Source organism: Falco cherrug, chromosome 4 (genome assembly GCF_023634085.1).
Source record: "Falco cherrug isolate bFalChe1 chromosome 4, bFalChe1.pri, whole genome shotgun sequence".
Classification (NCBI taxonomy): Eukaryota; Metazoa; Chordata; class Aves; order Falconiformes; family Falconidae; genus Falco; species Falco cherrug.
Window position 1 is genome coordinate 15,155,825 of NC_073700.1, and position 21,256 is coordinate 15,177,080.

At 34.6% G+C, this 21,256-nt stretch overlaps 1 protein-coding gene across 3 annotated transcripts in view; it reads right to left on the reverse strand.

The window, feature by feature from the left end:
• The window catches only part of FHIT (fragile histidine triad diadenosine triphosphatase), a 613,978-nt gene that overhangs the window by 569,886 nt on the left and 22,836 nt on the right, over window positions 1-21,256 (reverse strand). Inside the window, exon 1 of one of the 3 annotated variants that reach the window (XM_055708616.1) lies at window positions 12,740-12,826. The exons of the other annotated variants lie outside the window; for them this stretch is intronic. The gene's annotated coding sequence lies outside the window, so the exon portion shown is untranslated. Of the gene's footprint in view, window positions 1-12,739; window positions 12,827-21,256 lie in introns of those variants that run through there. 3 annotated transcript variants of the gene reach the window in all.

Genomic DNA, 21,256 nt, shown 5'->3' on the forward strand with positions numbered 1-21,256 from the left:
TAAAATCTATTTCTATTGAGAAATAAATCAACTGAAGAAACTGAACTTCCATTCTGCAGAAAAGCTGGGTGCTACTCCCTGCTAGTATTGTTCTAAGCATGCCTGTGGGATACAGAAATACTGAGAACAATTTTCTATCTGATAGGACACTTTCTTCAACAGTGAAGTGCATCAGCTCTATACCAGTTTGCAAGTCCAAAAGAAATCAATCCCGTTTGCCAAAGTAGCCTTACATACCAGAAGTGACCCAAATTTATGTTTTCAAGAACGTAGTATATGACCAAGACTACCAATACTACAAGGTTAAATACTCTGGTGCAATGGATAACTTCTTTCTTCTATTTAGTACAGTACAAATATAATTAGACAAATCTTGGAGGATACCTTTGGCTGGCACTGTTTTTGTTTGCAACACGTTCTTGAAATTTCTCACTTGACTGGGAAGTTAGTTTGTGTTTATGTACAGCCACTTCTCATTGTGGTTCCATGCCTCAAGCAGCAATCACATTCGAATAAGAATAGTCTAATAAATACAGGAAGCTTTTACCAGCTATTAATTTTACATCTGTGTAACTGAACAACCCAATCTACTTTCTCAGAAGCCTGACTGGCAGCAAGACTAAACATTTCCTAGTCAATCCACTTCTGATTGAAGTAATTTTCTGCAGCATACAAAAAGAAGGAAACCTGAAAAAGTAAGCTATGAAGTACATTATTAAAAAAATCTTAACTTTAACACCAGCCATATCACAGCTGCCCCTATTCTGTATGGCCAAGTAATTATATGCAATGAATGACTAATGTATTGGTAGAATATTTATTAAATCAACAGTTTGTCCTGGTTAGCATGTTGTATTATTTATATTATATTGCACTTACAGGCCACAGTGCCATTATGGAAATTAGAAAGTGAAGAGACAGATTTTAAGTTCTTGCAGTTAACACTAAGTAGACCACTACTTTAAGAAAAGTCTTAGAAGCTTTCTTATTGCTTGGACCAAAATAAAGAAAGAACTCCAGGAAAACCAGTATAGAGTTGGTGAACTACAAATACATGCTTGTCTTGAACCAAAAACAAGGTATGGGAAAGCAAAGACAGAGAATAGGAAGTATCGAAAGGTTCAACGGTCACCTTATTTCTGAAAAAGAGAAATCTTCTGAACATATTAACCTGGATGTTTAAAAATCTACTGCATTTGAAGCTGTAAAAATCTTTTTAAATTAGATGAGAATGCCACATCACATGATTTTCCTATTTAAAAATTTAGTACTCATTTATGCACTTATCATTACCTTAGAAGCAGCAATGCTTGAAGAAAAGGTCATCTTGTGCCACAACGATATGCCCTACCTAGGTGTTGCATTACTGGTAATCACCAATCACGATGAGAAATTTATATGGCATTTCAAAAAAACCTTTATGCCTTAATTTTATTTTATTTGTTAACTGCAAAGAAATAACTTTACAAATCAGACATTTTGGTGCGTAAAGTCAAGCATTGCTAATTAAAAAGAATGAGTGATTAATTCCAGCCTCGTTCATTAAACAAAATTGCATTTAACTAGGATTTATTAGACTGAATCTAAAGTTTGAAATAAAGGTTATTTTATTTTGAGAAGCTTCTAACACTATTATAGTAAAAATAATACTTTCCTGGTCAGAACAATTTTCAAACTTTCACAGCATTTTACAATTATTATGCAGATTGTGCAAATCCAGAAACTATATTAAAAGGAGTTTAAATGACTTGTCAAAAGGACACAAAAAACCACCACCAGGAGTCTGAAGAAGTTGCAGGTTTCTCAAGACTCAAACATCATCACTTTTACTACTAGATCTGCATAGTTGAGTATAAGAGCAGGAAAAACAGGGCTATAAATCAAAGAAAATAAAGTACTCTTTCCCAAATTACTATCCTTCCTATCAAGCCAGAAAAACTACAGAGATGGATTCCTCCAGAAATAATTTTTTTTTCTAATAAGTTTCTTCAGCTGAAGTTGTACCTTTCATTAATGTGTGAAAGCATTTAACAGGAAATAATTTTTATATGTTTTTAAATTAGAAGTGTTGGTTATACAACTTAAATAATTAGAACCAACAGAACATATTACGGTATGACTTTTTATTTGACAGATTTCTTTTCCCCTCAGTTTTCAATTTATGTGTTATCTGTGTTGAACTAGATTAAGTGAAATTAGAACATTTCTATTAAAAACTCAGACCAAACAGGAATGCCAGTTTTAACAAATCCTTTGACATAAACTAGCACAAACTTGCACATAGACACACATTGCACAGACTATTTTTTATTCATCTACTACGAGTTTCTTTTAAACCCAGCTCAAATGCAACTCCATTCAGTTGACAATACTCAAAACTTGCTAAGTACCTAGATAAATTTAAAACTGATATGGTCACTTCAACTCTATTTTGTGCATAGACAAAGCTTATTATAACTTGATAATAAGCCAAACATGATTTTCAAGCACAAAAATTATTTCAGAAGCACAGCCTAATGGTTAAAGCTCAAGACTGCAAATCCATTTTTAAATAGAAACCAATTTCATCACAGATCACTGAGTGACTCTGGGCAAGTTAATTAACCTCCCTGCAATCTGTGAAATTGGGATAATACCTACCTTGCAGTGAGGCTTAATTCATTAATGCTTATGAAATGCTGTGAGATCCTTAGATGGATATACTATAGAAATACAAACAAGCTTAGTATTTCAAATGGTACTTTAAAACGTAATTTCTATTTGAAAACACACCTCTCTGTCAAGTAAAATGTCAATCCATAAGTACTATTTGAGTGACTTTAGGTGCACTGAAAATATATTCAACACGATATCAAATCACAACCAAAATAACAAAAAGGCTACATAGTACATGTCTTTTCCTTCAGCTGTGCATAGAATTATTACCATGCATTTATAGAGCTCATCAGATACTTGTCAGCTGTAACTACATACATTGCAATTTACTTTGAAGAGTTCCTCAGAGTCTGCCAGTGCACCAGAATTCTTCTCAATTCAGAATCTAGTTCTGACTGCAAAGCTGTAAAGCTCATTTCCAGTATAGCTTCCGTGCAAATATTAAAACATTTCACTGTACCTTATTTTTACATACTATGTAGCCCCCTGATTCTTACCTTCCTTCAAGACAAGAGTGCGATAGGAAATAGTTCATTCCAAGAACTGAGGTTAGATATGAAACCTGAATGGATGAGGTAATTGGCAGTCATTACAACAGGTTACCAAAGTTATTCAGGTAGAAAGGGGATTTTGAAAAGATGCAGCATTTCCAGGACCAACATTCTTTCTTACAGCCATCATCGTTGGAAAAGTCTTGGCAGCATGCTTGGACTTTCAAGCACTCAGCTATCTCAAAAGGAAATAGGTTTTGCCACAAAAAAAATCTGCAAAATATAAAATTTAACAGTAGTTCCAAGTTTCCTCCCCTGAACACCTGTAAATCATTACTTTTAGATTGCTTGCTCTTTTTAATTAAAACATGGTCTTCTGCTTCTGAAGTCATTAATGCCTGCACTTATATTCAGTTTCTTTCTTTTAATATTCTCAGTAAGAACAACGATTTTTATTTCCTTTGTTGCATAACTACAAGCTGCTGCTGCATAAGAGATTATATTCCAACAACTTTGATGTTTCATTGAGCCTTCACAATCTCTAAAACATTTAAGGACTGGAAAAAAGTCTATAATCCACTAGGTATGCATAATTCCCCCACCCGCACAAACAATTGCTAATACAAAAATTGAATGTAGATCATTCAGTGCATTTTTAATACTTCATTTGACATCCTTACTAAAGCTAATTTAATGGAAGGTGATTTCATATAAAGAAGAGTGCATCTAGAATGATTCATTATTTAAATAAAAAAAGATTTTGTTCAAGAATTTCAAAAGGAGAGTCTGTGGGAACTTCATACTTTGGCCTTTGTTAGAAGTTTTAATCTTCTGATAACAATCCCTGGTATCAAAAGTTTCAACAACAAACAACAATAATATTGTTAATGGCAATACTTTGTCACTTGTATATAGACAAATACATAGACAAAATAGACAGTATTAAAATACCACGTTACAACTACGGTGGTATGCTTTAAATAAAGTTCCTGAATGTATTCAGTCTTGCAGAAAATAGGTACCAAAAAAACCCAAACAAAATGCAACACTTCTAGTGCAAATATGAGTATTTACATTGTCAACAACCATTGAAATAAACATTGTTACCAGCACACCTTTAAAGCTCTAGCTAATGTGTTTCATACAATTACTCTTTATCATATTATGGGCTCTTTTTCTTAATGCTTTTGAGAAAGTTTTACATAACGTATTTTAATCAGCTATTGAATGCAAGTATTCTAATTCAGGGAATACTTCCAAGTATTTCTGTGGTATCTTCTAGCAACCATTTTTGTGCCTGTGCTTCAATAACTATGACAAAAGGCTTGAGAACAAGTAACTAAGGCCACAAAACCATTAGCAAATTCTTCTAAGAGCTCACTGATGGCACATTGAAATATTTTTTTATCCAGAAATGGAAAATATACAAATAATTGTTTGACCACATGCCAACACCTTTGAGCCCAAGAATACAATACAAAACTACCAAAGAAGCCACTACTACTTTACTTCAAGTTAAGGAGCATGTTTTCTAAAAAGAAATACTAAAAAAAAGCTTAGCTTGAGAAACAGGTCCAGTACATTTAGGTCTATTATTTAGTATTGCAAAACCTCATCTTAGCAATTACATTTTCTATTTTAAATATACCTTAATAGGGCTGTTATAGGAAACGGCAGACAAAAATGCAGAAAATCTGAATGGCTGCAACAATGCTGTTACTTAAATTTCAGTTTCTCTCTTTTGCATTACATACTTGGAACATTACCAAAATAGAAAAGCAATGCTTTTCCATGTATTTGGAAAAGGTTACAAGAAATATTGTTATAACATAACATACATATCATCACATACTACACTGTTCTGCAGTTTGTTTAAAATGTCACAAGCATTCATGGCTGAACACACCTTCGTAACGTCTAAGAGGTTAGAACATTTAGAGAAAAGCATCAGTCTTGTAAGAGAAGTGCAACCTATTTTGTTTATAAAATTCTTGTACATGTCCTTCTTCCTAAAGAATATTATGCTTCAGAGCTAGCATTTTTTAGAATAAGTGTTTACATAAGGCATATTAATGACACTGATGACAAACTTTTTTCCCCAAGCTTGGAAGCCAGCAAAAACACTCCTATAACTCATACACTCGATAAAAAATGATCTTTGCTGTTTCCATTCCTGAAGTACCAACTCACAGCCTTTAATACTTCACACACAGACACTGAGAGTGACAATACAATACTGCGACACAAATACAAGCAAAGCAATTATCACTCTTTAGGGCTTGATGACTCCTTTCTCCGCCTACTAAAACACAGTTCACAGAAAACTAATTTTATTAGAGATTAAGGAACATTAATAAGGAATTTATTCCTCCATAAGTCAAGACTTACTGACTACCTAAATACAACAGTGATCGATTATAAATGCATAATAATAACCTGTCAGCCAAAGACAAGCGAACTGCAAAAACACATCATTAAAATCCTTTGGGCTCAAACAGATTGTTTTCCACAACACAAATGACTTAAGATAATATTTAAGGAAGATATTAGGAGCAACTAACTACTCATTTTGATAACAATTTAACAGAACTCTGAACTAGTTAGGACAGTTGTGTTGTCAGAAAACCAATTGATCAGTATGACGCTAATTCTTAAGTGATCCTAAAACTAATCTAATTTTCCTTTAAATTGAGCGATATATATATGAAAAACTTTAGACTCATAAACGTAATATTCTTTCATTTTCACTGTGCTTTACAATTTTCTTGTAGTCTAGACCAACACACAAACATGTCTCAATATAAAAGATTTTAAACTCCAAAACCTGTTAACACCAGTAAAAGAATCATGTTTAGCTATGAAAAGAAGTTACTCTGCTAGAGTTACCTTGCTGAAATAAGGCAAGTAAAAACACAACAAAAAAGTGGATTTTGACATTTTATATTTTGTTGAATACCATTACTGCACATGCAATCACTGTCTCTTACATATAAATTAACATCCTACCATCTGTCAAGTGTTCAGATAATCACAGGGTTTAATGCACAATATGGTTATTAGAATGTGACCTGACAAAAAGAAAAAGAATACAACCTAATTTGGACTACGAAATCTATGATCTCACTTGCAAATGACAGTTTGACAAGCTATTATTCTGCATTTTGGCTCCTACAGTAAAAGCAATTTTACGCATATGTAATTCTATTAGTCATACTGCCAACTGCCTGTGGAAGATTACTTCAAACTATTTGCTTGGTCATTCAGGATTTTGAACTTACACAAATATTTGCACCATGAATAGGAATTCAGTGATCTGTATATACATACCTAGGAATAAGTCACTACGCAAAATAATCCTCTCTGATTCTACTATTAACTCTAACTACAGACTTCTCATGTCAGTTTTCAAGAAAGCATGCATGAAGTCATTAAACCCATTAATTATCTACATATCAACCGACATCAGCTGTTTCGGAAGTATAGTATACAGGACAGTTCTGTATGCAATCTGTTTCACATGCAACTGTGTCATCTACTAATAAGCACCATTAATGATTACTTTCATTCACATCATTACTTACTATCTTTACGGCTTATTTCACTTGCAATACCTTGTTTTGCCAAGGTAAACATTACCAACAGTTGCCTCAAGAGCACTAAAAAAATCCCATTACTCCCTACTAAATAGAAAATCCTAGCTGGCAAGCCCCATGTGCCCATGGCTCCCACGTTTTTCAATGACTCAACTACATCGTTAATGCTCTAATAAAGTAAGTTTCCAAAGGATATACTCTTAACTGTCACTTTGAAGTGTAAAATACATGCTTGGGAAAGGTGAAATTGTGTCTTCAGGAAAAAACAAACAAACAAAACATTCTAAGAATGTGATTCAAAATAACCAAACCACCACAACAACAGAAGTTTAACACAAACAGTTTTATCACGGACAGAATTTCGGCAGGACAACTATGTAATAAGTAAAATCAACAAGTGAGGTAAATTTTATTTCTTTACTTTTGCCTTCAGTCAGCGCCTCTAATTCTAACTTTCACGTTTTCTTTAGGCATGAAACAATTATGCATTTTCCTGTCGTGTTGGCTCAATACACTTGTGAGTCAGCGCACTGAAGCCTCTGCGGTAGAGAATCACCAGATCAGCCTGGGACTATCAAACCCATAGAAATTTAATTTAAGAACAATGTGATAGATTTTTCATCCTTTAGTTACACTACACAAGAACCTGCCTCAATAATAAAGCATCATGATCTTGCCTTCTTGCCAGAAGGCAAGAAAAATCAGATCATGGTTTATGCAAGGCTTGTCAGCACTTCAAAGCGTAGTACTGCTTACAGCTATACAAAACAGCTCTTACTAGACACAGGTCTGCTATTCTGATTACCAGTTTCTACCAAAAGGGAAATAAGAAAAAACAAGAACAAAGCACAAGGAAGAAACTTTCCAAGTACCTCGTTTAGGTTCAGTTTTACATGTAGTAAAAGATTTTCTCTATTACATGCCAGAAAATATCAGTTCTACAAGATAAACATCACAAAGTACCATTTACCAAAGCACCTGAGTGACCTACTGGCCTTATCCCCATTTTGAAAGATCACACAATCTAATTACTGCAGGTCACCAAACTCTCAAACATCTAATAAGGCAGGTAGCAGGAATTATAAGACATGCTCAGCTGCATCATCTAAACCTGTAATTGCTTTGTGAAACAGGTTCATGTGTTTCTTCTAATGAAGAAGAACATTTCTTCTAATGAGCTTCTAAGATTGTCTTCACCAGGAAATTACTGATAAACAAAGGTGAGAATAATCGTGATACAATCTACTAATTCTCTGGATGTCTCCTAGAGTGTACTAAGTGTGAAGAAGTGCAAACAAAAGCATCTTACCTTAGCTTGCTCTGCAAATGTTTACCTGAATAATGACCACAGAGTAACCAACCACCAAGCAGTAAATTCAGTCTCTTGTCCACTGAATTCATGAGGTAAAAGTGTTAACCTTACTGAAAGTGAAGCCTCTTCCAAAACTGGAATTTAGGCACTTCAGTCAGTTGGGTATATCTGAAAGATTTACCCTTAAATTCAACCATTTGGAACATTATTCTTCCATAACAATAACTGACAGCTCAAACCAACTTTAGGCTTTAACTAGAAAACACCACACATCAGACCCCACATTATGAAAGTTGGAGAATTACACAGAATTGTATGTGCCTATAGTTATTAGTGTTTGAGTCCTCACGGCAGACTTACATTGAAACTAAAACTTAACTCTCTGCAATGGCTGCTAATTGCTAGCTGCTCAAGTGACTGGAAGCAGATCTATGTGACCACAGCTGCTAAATCACACCTGATCAGCTTTACTGCTCTACATGACACTTTGAACAGAATGTAGTTGGGCAGCCTTAAATAACCGTGCAGATGATGATTTTATGTTGCAGTCTTTGGTAGGAAGCTGTGTAGCTAGGAACATTTCCAACAGGATATTCTAGAGACTTTACAATCTCACTTTGGACAAAATGCTTCTAGAATACTGCCTCTACTGCGCTTTTATAATTCACAGCTTGTGCCAGCAGAAGTAGGGTTGGGGAGCAGAATAAAAGACTTCTGGGTCAACCGACAGATAGCATAGCTCTCAGGTGAAGGCACTAGGCAGCAGCAGGGCTTGCCAAAAATTGTTTACAGCCAACAGGTAATTTTGGTTGGGTCTGGAACAGTCACTTCTACCACACTGTGAAGAACCTCCTTCAGCACCACCCCCAAACCAGCTACGTAAAGACAGCACCATCCTGGGACAGGCTGCACACTCCCAGAGGGACTGGCACAGTAGCAGATTGTGCGGTAGAGGTACAGGAAGAGTAACATTTTCCAGCATTTTCTGCTTGGGCCAGGCAAGAATCTCTCTTTATGTGCGCTAAACAACTCATCCATTCTTTTCTGTTTAGAGGCAGCACACCAACTCTTTCTTCATTTTGGGCTTGTATTTTTTTAATCACTGCTACAGTTCTGCCAATAAAGTTCTAAGGATGAAGTTTAGGTATTTCAAATCATTTTCTTGTATTTGCACATCCCAGTGGAAAAAAAAATATTAAAAATGAAAGGGAAGAAAATGTATCAAATCACATCAAAAGCTACCATTTTCAGGACTGTTACTCTTTGAATCCTCCAAACAAGGGTGAGAAAAGGTTATAGGCTTCTAGGATTCTCTACTTTATAAGACTTGGGTTTCCAAAATACATTTAAAAGATATGTGTATATATAGGTATTCCACTTTCACTTTTTTTTCTAAGCAACTGATATATCAAGATGCATTTCATTTACCAATGGAAAGGTCTCATTTTAAAGATTCAGTACACCAACTTCTAATTTTCTTTTTCCAGAGAAAAAGTGTTTTCACAGGAAGCTGATAAAGCTTTTGTGTTTTAAGGTCAATTTGCAAGTAGTTTGGCCTATACTGTTCCACAAGGCATTTATATTATTATGATTTACTCATATTCTCTCATGGGAGCATGAAATTGAATACATTAATATCAGAATAACCAAATAATCAGAAAGACAATGTAAGTTTCCTTACTGAAACATTTAAAGTAATTTCTCAGTAGGTCAAGGACAGGGGAAGATGAAGATTAATATCTGATTATCCCAAATCAACCAAAACACATGAGTAGCAGCTGACCTACAGTAGTATATTACAACTATCAAACCAAGTGGCAATGAGAACACCTTTGTAAACTGTGAGAGGAAAATACGTGAGAGGAAAACACTAAAAAGAGTACCTTTGGTAATCAAAGGGGCTTCATACTTCTCTTCCTCCTAGAATATTCAGCAAATTACATTTGCTTCTCCACAATAATTTCATCCCTAACAAGATCAGAAGAAATGATTTATTCCACCCCCAGTCTTTTTACATTTGTACGTCACCCTGTGGGACACTGACTTTCTGAATTGCTTTTGGCCATCTGATATTATATTACTGCAGCCTTCTGCAGAAGGAGCCACGAAAAAAAAATTTGATTAATGCTGAGAATCAAAGTTTATTGACTTTCCCTTGAGCTATAATACCAAAAAGCTGGTTACAGAAGTTGTCAACTTATTTAATGATACCACCAACTCCTCCCTGAACTCATCAAAATATCTTCTGAAAACATTCTCAAAAAAGTTTTTGATGTACAGTAATATATTATTAACTCTAGTTCATATCAATGCCAAAGTTATCTGCCTCTGCTCCTTCTACCTGTTTGTGCCTACCAGAACACTAAAAAACACTGACATTGTAATGAAAAAACCCTTCAAGGGTGCTCAGAATAGTTGCATTCCCAAGCAAACCAACTTCTCATTTTTACATCCCAAGTATGTCCTACTTATTCTACAAAACTGAGGAAAAGCTCTTATTAGAATACAGTTCTCATAAAAGTAAACACCTCATACCCACATGGTAGCTTGCTCTGAGAACTTCAATTCGTAGCATGGTATTCTGCACCATGCTTCAGTGGACAGATTGTCCATAGATCATTATCCTTTTTTTCAGCTTTCACTCACACTGATCCCTCCCAAGCAAAGAGGGCTACCTATACATCTATTTGTTCAAAAAGTTATCTTTGAAATTGCTAACACTTCTTCCCCAGATGTTTTCCTTTGGAGAGGAGATTTCATCTCCCAACACTTACTCCTAGACCAATAGTATCAAAAGCATATTTTCCCTTCCCTCCCTTTTTTAAAATGACTCTAAGGTACAATGTATTACTTGTGGGAAGAGGAAAATAATTACTTAGCTGATAATGAGAAAAAACTGTCAAAGCTACCTTTTCCATAAGGGTCAGCAGTGGAACAGAAGATACCACCTCTAACAAAAGATTTGTCCTTATATCATTTACAATACAGCTTATTTAAAACATACTGGGAAAATACCACAAAAAGATTCATAAGACAAAGCTGTTGTCACATTTTCTGAATACTAACAAAACCAAGTAGTACTTAATTGAAAGAAGAAGCTATAGCTAATCACTCTCTCTTTCAATATATTGTGAGCATGCTACGGAATGTTTCTAGTAAACCTCTCCCTCCAAAAAGGCTGGGGCTAAGAATTCTTTATTTTAAAATCTAAACAACATACAATTCAAAAACCCATAAAATACAATGCCTAAAATATAGCGTGTAAAAGAATGTTCCTCTTCACAGTTTGGGATAAAGGGAAGTTGGAACTTCTAAATAAGCGAATGAGTTAAATACTCTGATTATCTCCATTATTAAACCTGTTTCTTTAATTCACTTATGGGACAAGACAAGTTTGCTAGGTTTTTCATCTGGTGATTGAAAAAAGGGATTTGTTACAAAACACTCTTGCCAACGTAAGATACCTGCACATGTGTAACTTAATCTAACACGTGTTAGTAGCAATAGACAGACCCTTTGACGCTGTAGTGAGTAGGCCCTTTGATACTCATCCACAGTCAAACACCATGTTTAAGATCAGTCCGCAATGTAAAACTGCTTTGAAAGTTTGGCTTGAACAAGATTATTCAAGAAAACCGCTCAAACAAGATACCATAACATGACAGATCTGAAGAAACAGCTTTCAATAAAAGCAGATGGGGCATGCTTCTTTTCTTCTGCAAGGCGATTTGTTCTGTGACATTAGAAGGGACAAGATCAGACAGAACCAACAACCTAATCAATTGAATCAGTGTCACTGCCTCCCACTACAAACAGAATCTCCCATTTAAGCATCTATCAGTCCTATGAGAGGAAGTCGAGACACACTCAGGGAGCAATACTCATATTAAATAGGACCAAACAGAATTCTGTACACTTCCGAAGTGTTATCTGGTTTGCTTAATTAAAGTAGCTTTTGTCAGGTAGGGGAAAATAAAAAAATAAAAAAATTAAACATTTCTAAGTTAGGAGAGGCAAAATATGCATGATAATACTCTCCAATTAATTTAAAATATTGTATTCATCACTAAGCTTTTATTCTTGTAATTAGTTTTTAAATATATAAGAAAAGGGCAAGTCCTTTTTAGGACTTTTCAGTGTTGTCCAGGATTGGAAGTCAGCAAAGATTTTCCTGGAAAAAATTCAGTTTGTAAAACTATTCGAACAGCAGCAACAGAGATTTGCATTACTACAGCATTACCTAGAGGAAATTACTAAATTTCTACTAAATACTAAAATAATTTTTTCTAAAAACATTGGGTTAAATAGCATAAAACGTATCAATAAGTTCATATTACCACTGTCTTACCCAACACCTCATTTTTATTATAATAAAAATAAGGTTTCCCTACCTTCAGGTTAACAGGTTTACCTATATTTTAAACCATACATGTGAATTTATGCTCCCTCATGCAGAGTACAGAACACTAACATTGGGGGAAAAGAGGAATCAATTAGCTACCACAGCTGCTTAGTTCTACCCATTGGTAACAACATTTGAGAGGCAAAATAAAGACTACAACATTTCATTACAAGGACATGGCAAAATGACATCCTCACCTTGTAGCACTGAACCCAAGTTTGAGTTTCTCTACAGCGAAGCCACTCCTGACCACTCAGCTTCACTGAAACCGCTCACCTCAGCTTACCTGAGATGTGTCCCCAGGGCAGGGAGGGACAGCTATCAGACATGGTCTTCCAGGAGAACAGCTGGAACAGTTTGCTCATCTTATTCCATTGAGATGATTAGCAGAGATTCCAAGAAACTCTCTTTCCATTTGAAAATGAAGATGGAGGACAACAGTTTCAGACACAAAATATGCTGTGGCTTTAAAGACGATAATCAGAAGCTTCTTGAAAATTATTTAAGAGTAATTTATTAAAGATTAATTAATTAAAATGTAGAATTATTGAATTAAATATAGAATTAAATCACTGAATTATTTAGTGATAAAAAATACTGCAACTGATTTAAATTGTTATAAATTTCTATTCTTAAATCGGAAATACTGTAACATACAATACTGTGCATTTGCAGTAGTATGATTATGTAGATATTAAACTTTATCATCATACAACAATGGTACTATAGACATCTAGCATGGATAAGCAGGAATAGTGCCTAAGCTCTGTAGCAATAATGAAAATTACAACTTTTAGATATAAATTGGAACCCTCATTGAATTAAGTCAGCCTTTTATGTTGACAGTATACAGTATGAAAGACAAAATTAGAATCTTTATTTAATTTCTACTAGGAGTTCAAAACCGCAATTTCAGAAGTGCTTGATACAGAATGTCTTTTTTAAAAATTGATTTGCATTAACCTTTTGACAGTCTTCCTAACTGAATTAGTTTAAAGGGTGCCTAACATCTGCACTGACATGTACTATCCCTGTTTCTATTCCTAACAAAATTCCCTTGCCAGGCTGATGTATTTCAGTGGCTTTTCCTTCAGAATTATTTTAAATAAAACAATAAATACATGCCAGAGGTTATAGAGCCGAGGGTAGGGGGGTTTTGTTTGTTTTGGGTGTTGTTTTTTTTTTTTAAAAAAAAAGTATAGTTGAAGAAAATAAGACCCTCCTACAAAAGGAAAAATTTATTTTCTCATGCTTATTGTCAAATGATGTCCTGCCATATCTAGGCTTTTGAGTTCAGTTTTGGGTCTGCTTCTACTCAAAAGGCAGTTGACTGGTTTCAAACATTAGTTTTGTCTTTACCCTGTGGGTAGGTGAAATGGAGGGACTTGAATGTGTCAAGTTTTCCTGCTAAGTATTCAAAGCTCTTTGCTAAATCTTCCTGGTGACTTCAATTCTCTGCAACTGAGTTTGAGCACCTTAAAATAAACAATTTCCTATAATACCTTTTGGTCCCGCTGCTCTCACACAGATGTGTGATAGTTAACTTTTAAATAGTAAAATTGTACAGCAGTTTCCATTGGATGAAACCTTGACAATGTAGGTTTCATTAGTAGACAATTTTTAGGCATACAAAAAAAAAGTAAACTACTATTATGTTATTTTTTCAACTACCTTAAATACAAACCATTCCTTTACAAAACATTCAACAAGGTAGTGCAAATAGCATACTGTTTTGCAGTGTCAAGCAACACATACTACTCAGACCAAGCTTTGTTACTGATCTTCTTGTGTTAAAAAAGTTAAGCCAAAAGCTTTAATTGAATGATTAAAGTTTAATCTCTTACCAACTATGATTAAGTGGAATCCCTTTAACTGTAATCTGAACATCTTTTTGCCATTTCTGCCCAGAAGCTATGGCTTCAAGAGACCTAGTATAGAGAATTCTGTTGCACATTATACTTTTACCAAGAACATCAAGCATAACATCAAGCATAATGCATCTTTCATGTTTAGCCTAGTGAACAGGCTTCTTTCCCCAAGACCAAGAAGTTAGCCTTTAACAAAAGCAACCCAGAGAAAAGGATTATGAGAAGTACATCAGCATTACCAATGGGCTTTAAAGCAATCTAATTAGGTAGCAACATGTTATGTTTTGTGAGAAAACAAGCAACCTAATAACCAGATTGTCATTGGAAAGAAAATGAAAAATGCATGCTAGCAGTGAAATACTAGGTTTTCCTCTGCCATCTGCATCCTATAAAATCCTGTCGATATCTCATTGAGCTGACAGACTCTCTACTAAAATGCTTTTGATTATATTTTTTAAGAATTTATAGCCTTTGGAACATTATTTTAACTTAAGAATTACCTGCCCTATTTCAGGCTTGGAACTACAATGAGAGGCATTCCAGTGTAAGTACCACCTTCCAAAAGACAATGATTAAACACCCATTAGATACTGAAGTTCAACTCTATGACGAAGTCATTTTGTATTATATTTATGACAAAATAAAGTAAGTCATTGATAAGACACAAGATATTAGTTATCCTCACTTAAAACTTGAGGAACATATTATTGCCTAAATTCTGTTTGTAGAATAACTAACTTGATTACAAGTAGGCTTTTACACCACCACTAAACCACCTTCAGAAAAAGTGAACACATTTCCCAGAATTACAACTTATGAAGGTTAACTGCTTTGTTTCACTTCGAAAAAAACATCCATAAGCGATTTCAATAAATATTTCCATCTTAGCCAAGAAATAATGGTATAACAATGGAACAGTAATCCTGAGACAGCTGCATTTTCAGTATCATCTAAACCTCCCAGATCAGAAATGTGACATGATCTGACTTGCAGTATAAAAATCACATTTCAGGTTGTATGGAGCCACCATATTTTAGTCCTATCACGATATACAGAATTTTAAGACTGTATGATACAGTCACCTGGAAACCAGGTTGCCACTGCTATTATCTCATTCTCAATCCACACTTAAATTCTAACATAAATTTGGCAAGTAGTATGCTGAAAACCTTTAAAGTTAGAAATCTATGTTGTATACAGCCTGAAAGCTGTAATCCCAAATTTCAAGATGTAAAAGGCATTAATCTTCAGAAGTTTGAAGAGCAATGCCTGCTAAGCTTATGCAGCAAATGCACTGACAAAAATGATTAGTTGAGAAACCAGAAAATCCTTCCAAGCACTGCTTCTATACCAACACTGAGAAATAAGAAAGAACTCTTCCATAAGGGGACAAAAACCACTGGCTCTTGTGGAAAAACCTTTTTTTTTTTTTTTTTTTAATTCACCTATTTAAAATTTACATCTTTAAAATCCCGACACTGCATGCAAAATATTAAGGAAATCTTTGTAAAAAAACTACATACAGCTATATTCTGGTTTTGATAAAAATCTTTCTTCTCTTCTATAAAGGAAGAAAGTACATGACATCACTGCTGTCCTTGACTAAGGCATTGCACATCTTTTGACTGATGTGTCAATAATATTTTTCCATAATACATAAAACTGAGGAAGCAACTCAGAACCCACCAGTCCTCAACTGTGAACAAGGAATTAAAAATTAACATGTGACTGCAGTATCACCCTGGCTGTATCTAAAGTATTTAAGACAATATGATATAAGAAAACCACTACAGAAACTAATAATGGAAAAAAAATATTTCATTCACCTGTTAAACTTATCCATACAAAAAGATGCAGTACCAACATGCCTCAAACTTTACCTGCTCCTACTTCAGTTTTACTTCTTTTCTCAACAGTTCATCTTACTGATGTTACAAGAACCACGGACAGCAAATGGACAAGTGTTCTTAAAATAATGTAATGATTCACTTTTTTTCTTCTTTTCCCTATAATCCCCCCCCCCCCCCATTTTTCAATGAACCCTCTTAATGTGAAAACCTGCTTTTCCCTCAAGCACTCTTTTAGGAGCATTTGATTTCTGACCAGGTTATTTAAAACTAACTACTTGTTATCATTTACAGCAAAGCTCCCATTGATGCCCTTTCTAGTACCGCTGTAGATTAGTTACTATATGCAGCATTGCTTTGTTTCATCAAGTAAATGGTGTGCTATCATTTGAACACTTTATCCTTATATCAAGAACTTCAGAAAAACTGCTGTTCAATAGCTATTGTATAAAACAGTACAAAAAATTAAAAACAATTTAAATCCAGCATACTGTTCTAGTCCAATACAGTAAAAAAAAAAAGTTTTTTTTACTGTCTCATTTCAGAGACAATATACCAGAAAGACAACAGAAAATGCTGGAAACAAACAGAAAATATGAAAGACAATTCTTGATTATAAGCATAACATCCAGTCCTCATTTTATTCCCCAAGTCTCAGTAAAAGAATAAAAAGATTCTTCCTCCCTTCCCAGGAAATAGATTAGGTAGGCATGACATTTTTCCACTTCACTGTTGTATGCGTTTATAAGCTTTCCTTTTGTAGCATTTATGAATTCAAACAGTGCTAGGGTTAAGCTGGAGCAAAGCAATTTGGCATGCTTGCATCTGCTTTTATCAGGGAAAGCAAAAGCAATCCATGAGGTCTGGACTGACCTTAAAGCACAAGTATTTATGTGGAGATTCTAAGGGCTTACCAATTGTGTTTGGTAAGAGGGAATCTAAATTTGATCACGCTTGCACACAATGTCACCTTAATTCAAGCAATCACCTTTCAGTTCTTCTGGTGCATCAATAATATAATTGGCATTCTATTACTATAAATATTCCCTCTTTAAAAAGGACATACTAACCATACAGTCCAATTCTATAATGCTACTTTCTACAGGACAGTCAGGTTTCCAAAGTCAGCTATTTCCAAAATCAGATAATTTATTATAAAAAATTAAATCCATGCTGTTCAATGCAATTATATTTTCAATAAATATATATAAACAGTGATGCCTTCCACAAACAACTGTCCTAGAAAAATATTTAAATCAATCACCTCAAAAGAAAACAAATACAGAATATTGTCTTAGAAATCTCAGATACATGAAGGATGGATGCAGTTTGGAAAATAGGTCTTCATTGCTTTCACTAAGCAAGATATTTCTAAATTAGTCTGCTGAAGTATAAACGCATTCAGAGAACTCACTTTTCTTCCTCTAGGAACTGGACACTACTACTTTGTTCCAGGGTAGGATTACTCCCATTCTTTTGTGGGATTTGAGCAACTATTAGTGTTTCCAACTTTCAAGTCCACAATAAATTAAAAGAAAAGCATATAGGAACAGGTAGTGGGGAAATTTTTGCTGCCTCTCAATGACAAAGATACTTAAATTTATCTTTAAATTTATTTTATATATATATTTTATATTATTTTATATATATAATATAATTTATATATATAATTTTATATATAAATTTATATCTTTAAATGTATTAAATTAAATACAAATTTAGATCCACTGCAGTGTGAGCAGTAAAACAATGTGCATACACAGTCTGCTGCTTTGCAAATGGACTGCTTTTCCTGAACACATCTGTCTTTCCACCTAATAAGCCTTACCATTATTGCCAGGTAGTGATGTGCCAGTGATTAAGATTTTGTTTTAATTTTTCCTGCTTTAACCACTTCCTCCATCCTTTTTTGTCCTTCCCAGGTTACTTCCTTTAACTACTAGATAATCTGAGACTATTTTAAAACTGGTAGTACACGGAACTCATCCTCAGTAACATGACAACAAGTCCCACCTCTCATACATTCTAGGTATGTCAGCATCCTATATTTGAATACAATCTGGTGTCCTGTGGCCCTGACTAATGTGTTTTGGGCTTTTCCCTGTAAAGAGTACTGATAAATCAGTATTTAGGATTGTTTGTTTCCAAATAACCAGCATCTTAAACACCGGACACCATTTTGACATAGTATTGTTCTCTCTTCCCTTTGATTCCTTCAGTCTTTTCTAGCTAGGCTACAACTATTTATTTTAATATTTCAAGAAAAAAGGCAGGCTTTTTTTTTCCCCACCGCTTACTGGAAAAACAAACTTGCTCACATCACTCATTTTCACCAACAGTCTAGTCACAGCATGTCCTTTGAAGGATTTTTCCTTCTTTTTTAAATGAATGGCATGAGAAGAGCAGCTGGACATTAATCCTTCAACATCTCTAAGAAATTAAGGGTCATCTATAATTTTCATAGCAGCCCAATGGCACCTGTTATGCACCATTACATTCTTACTACAATGGTATTTCATTAGTCTATTCAAACTTAAATATATGTTATCTTTAGGTTTAAAATGTTGGGCTGAGCAGCTATGTGTGCTAACACCTTCAACAATTTCCATGGCATAGAAATTTACACAACAGAATATGTTCTTGAATTTTTTACGCCTGGCTGTCTCAGGATGCCAATTCTTACAGAATTCAAAATTATGGCGGCTACACACTGTCAAGTATAGTCCTTCCATTCTGCCTACGCTATCAATCCCTTTCTTACATCAGATATCGAGATTTTTCTTAGTTCTAGTTGTCCAAAAATATTTCTGATTTTGCGGTGTCTCTAATCTGTTATTTGAGGATTCACACACACAAACGTACACTTCATTAAAAGAAAATGACCACTGGCCTACCAACAGGAAAGAGAATTGTTGTAGCTCTTAACAACTCCTCTACTATCAAACTGAACACAGAATTGCAGAAGGAAAGACACTTGCATTCCTTTCTTCTCAGTTGCCTTTGGAGCTCCAGACTACTTGCAGTTCAAACCAAGAATGCTCGGAGGACTGGGAATTCAGGCCACATGTTCTCACAAAAAGACAAATTGATCCAGTTCACCATGTCTGTTCAGGGCTCAAAACCAAAGCAATCTGGCTTTCAACTGAGACAGAGACCAACACATACAATTCCATTACCACCAAGTACAAGGTTCAACAACATACTCCATCACTCTTTACTGCTCAGCCAGTCTGTATGTTAACATCCTACTAACATACTCAAGGCATATCTACGCTGCCTTTTCAGTTCAAAGAAAACCTGCATGATTCTGTTAATCTGACATCAAATCCAGATTAGTAGCTTATGCTGAGGGGCAAGTCATAGTAGCTTGACCTCAGCTCAGTGCTAAAGGGGTGAGACAGCAGCTCATATTCACCAGTTCACAGTGACGGTGTGAAGAGCTTCTAAGAAATCTGCTCTTACTAAGGCAGAATTAAGCACATTCTCCTCAGAGTTTTTTCATCTTCAAGTATTCCTCCATGGAAAAGCAAGTCTAACAATTAATGCACATAATAGCATCTGACAGCAGCTATGCAGATGTGCCACCTAAGGGATGCAGACACTGAAAGGAATCTAACATACGTCTTCACTCTGTACCCAAATAAAGAACAGGAGAAGGAGAACAGGAGAAAGAACCGGGATGGTTCTGTGTGTATAGGAAATGGAAGCCAAAACTATCTGAAGTAAAGATAAATATAAAGAGAATAAGGATATTTGATTCACAGGTCACCTATGGCATGCAACACCAGAGGTACCGCGATAGCTACTGTTAAACTAAAGATTACACAGGTACAAACAGCTGTAAATCTACAAATTGCTGCTGTCACATATATAAGTACATTTTCTTGCTTCTCTTAAAACTTTAACTTTGAAAATACTTCTATTCATGGCAAATATTTGCTCCAATCTTTTTTTTATTCATCTACCTATAACCAGCTTAACTATGCATATAATACTAAAAATTAATTTACCATATCATAAAACGCAAACATGGTCAGGGAGAAAAAAAGAAAAAAGAAAAATCAAAATTCATACGCAGCATAGCATACATTAGTTTCTTCTACGTTCTACAAATCTGTTGTTTAACAAGTGTTTAAACAGTTGATCATAGTGATTTACATTTTATGACACCACAAATTCATAGCAATTTAAATTTCATGGCATAATGTGACTAACTTGAATTTCTAAATCTTTCTTTTATGTTGCAGGCTGCTTTAATTATCACAGTTCAAATTTCTGAAACTGACAACAGACAATCTCAAATTGCAAAAAAGTTGTTGAAAACAAATATAAGATTATAGAATATTTGAATTGGTCCAAAAAAGTTTATTGATGAAAATGGCTCTCTGCCATGGTGCCTGATTTATTATCTAACCTCTTCTTAGCAAAAAACTATTTCTACATTAACTATTAATCAAAGAACAATTAAGTTACACATTTATGAGTAAGTACAGAATGCTGAATTATCTTCAAAGCAAACACTAAAATTACTATGATACTTATACAGAGACATCTATTATGCTCTCCTACCTAAATTTTAGGTATTTATTCACATAAGACACAGTAGAAAATCCACAGCTATGCTGTATTATGTACCTTAATTTCCTGCTTTCTGTAGAACGGCTTGATGCATACTACTACATAAGCAATCCTCATGCAAATTCAGAACCATCATAAAAAAGCCACTTTTAATTAGTCTTTTTCCCCCACCTGGCATTACTCAGCTGGGGATCAAAACCAGTACCAGTGCATTTATTTTTAAATACACTAGCATTAATCTTCGTAAACATAACTAAACCAGAATAACTTAACCACTGTGAACAAAGCAGAAGTTGGCTGTCAATCTCCAAGACTGGGCAAGCCTCAGCATGTCACCTCTCTTTATATTATCCCTCTATCCCTCAGGATTTTTGTATGATAAGACAGACACCTGGCTTCCCGTACTTCAAGGCTACATAAAGGATAAACATGCATATGTGAAAGTAAGGACCTGCCTATCAGTAAGAAAAGAATATTTGGCCTATATATTAATAACCTTTTTCACTTTGT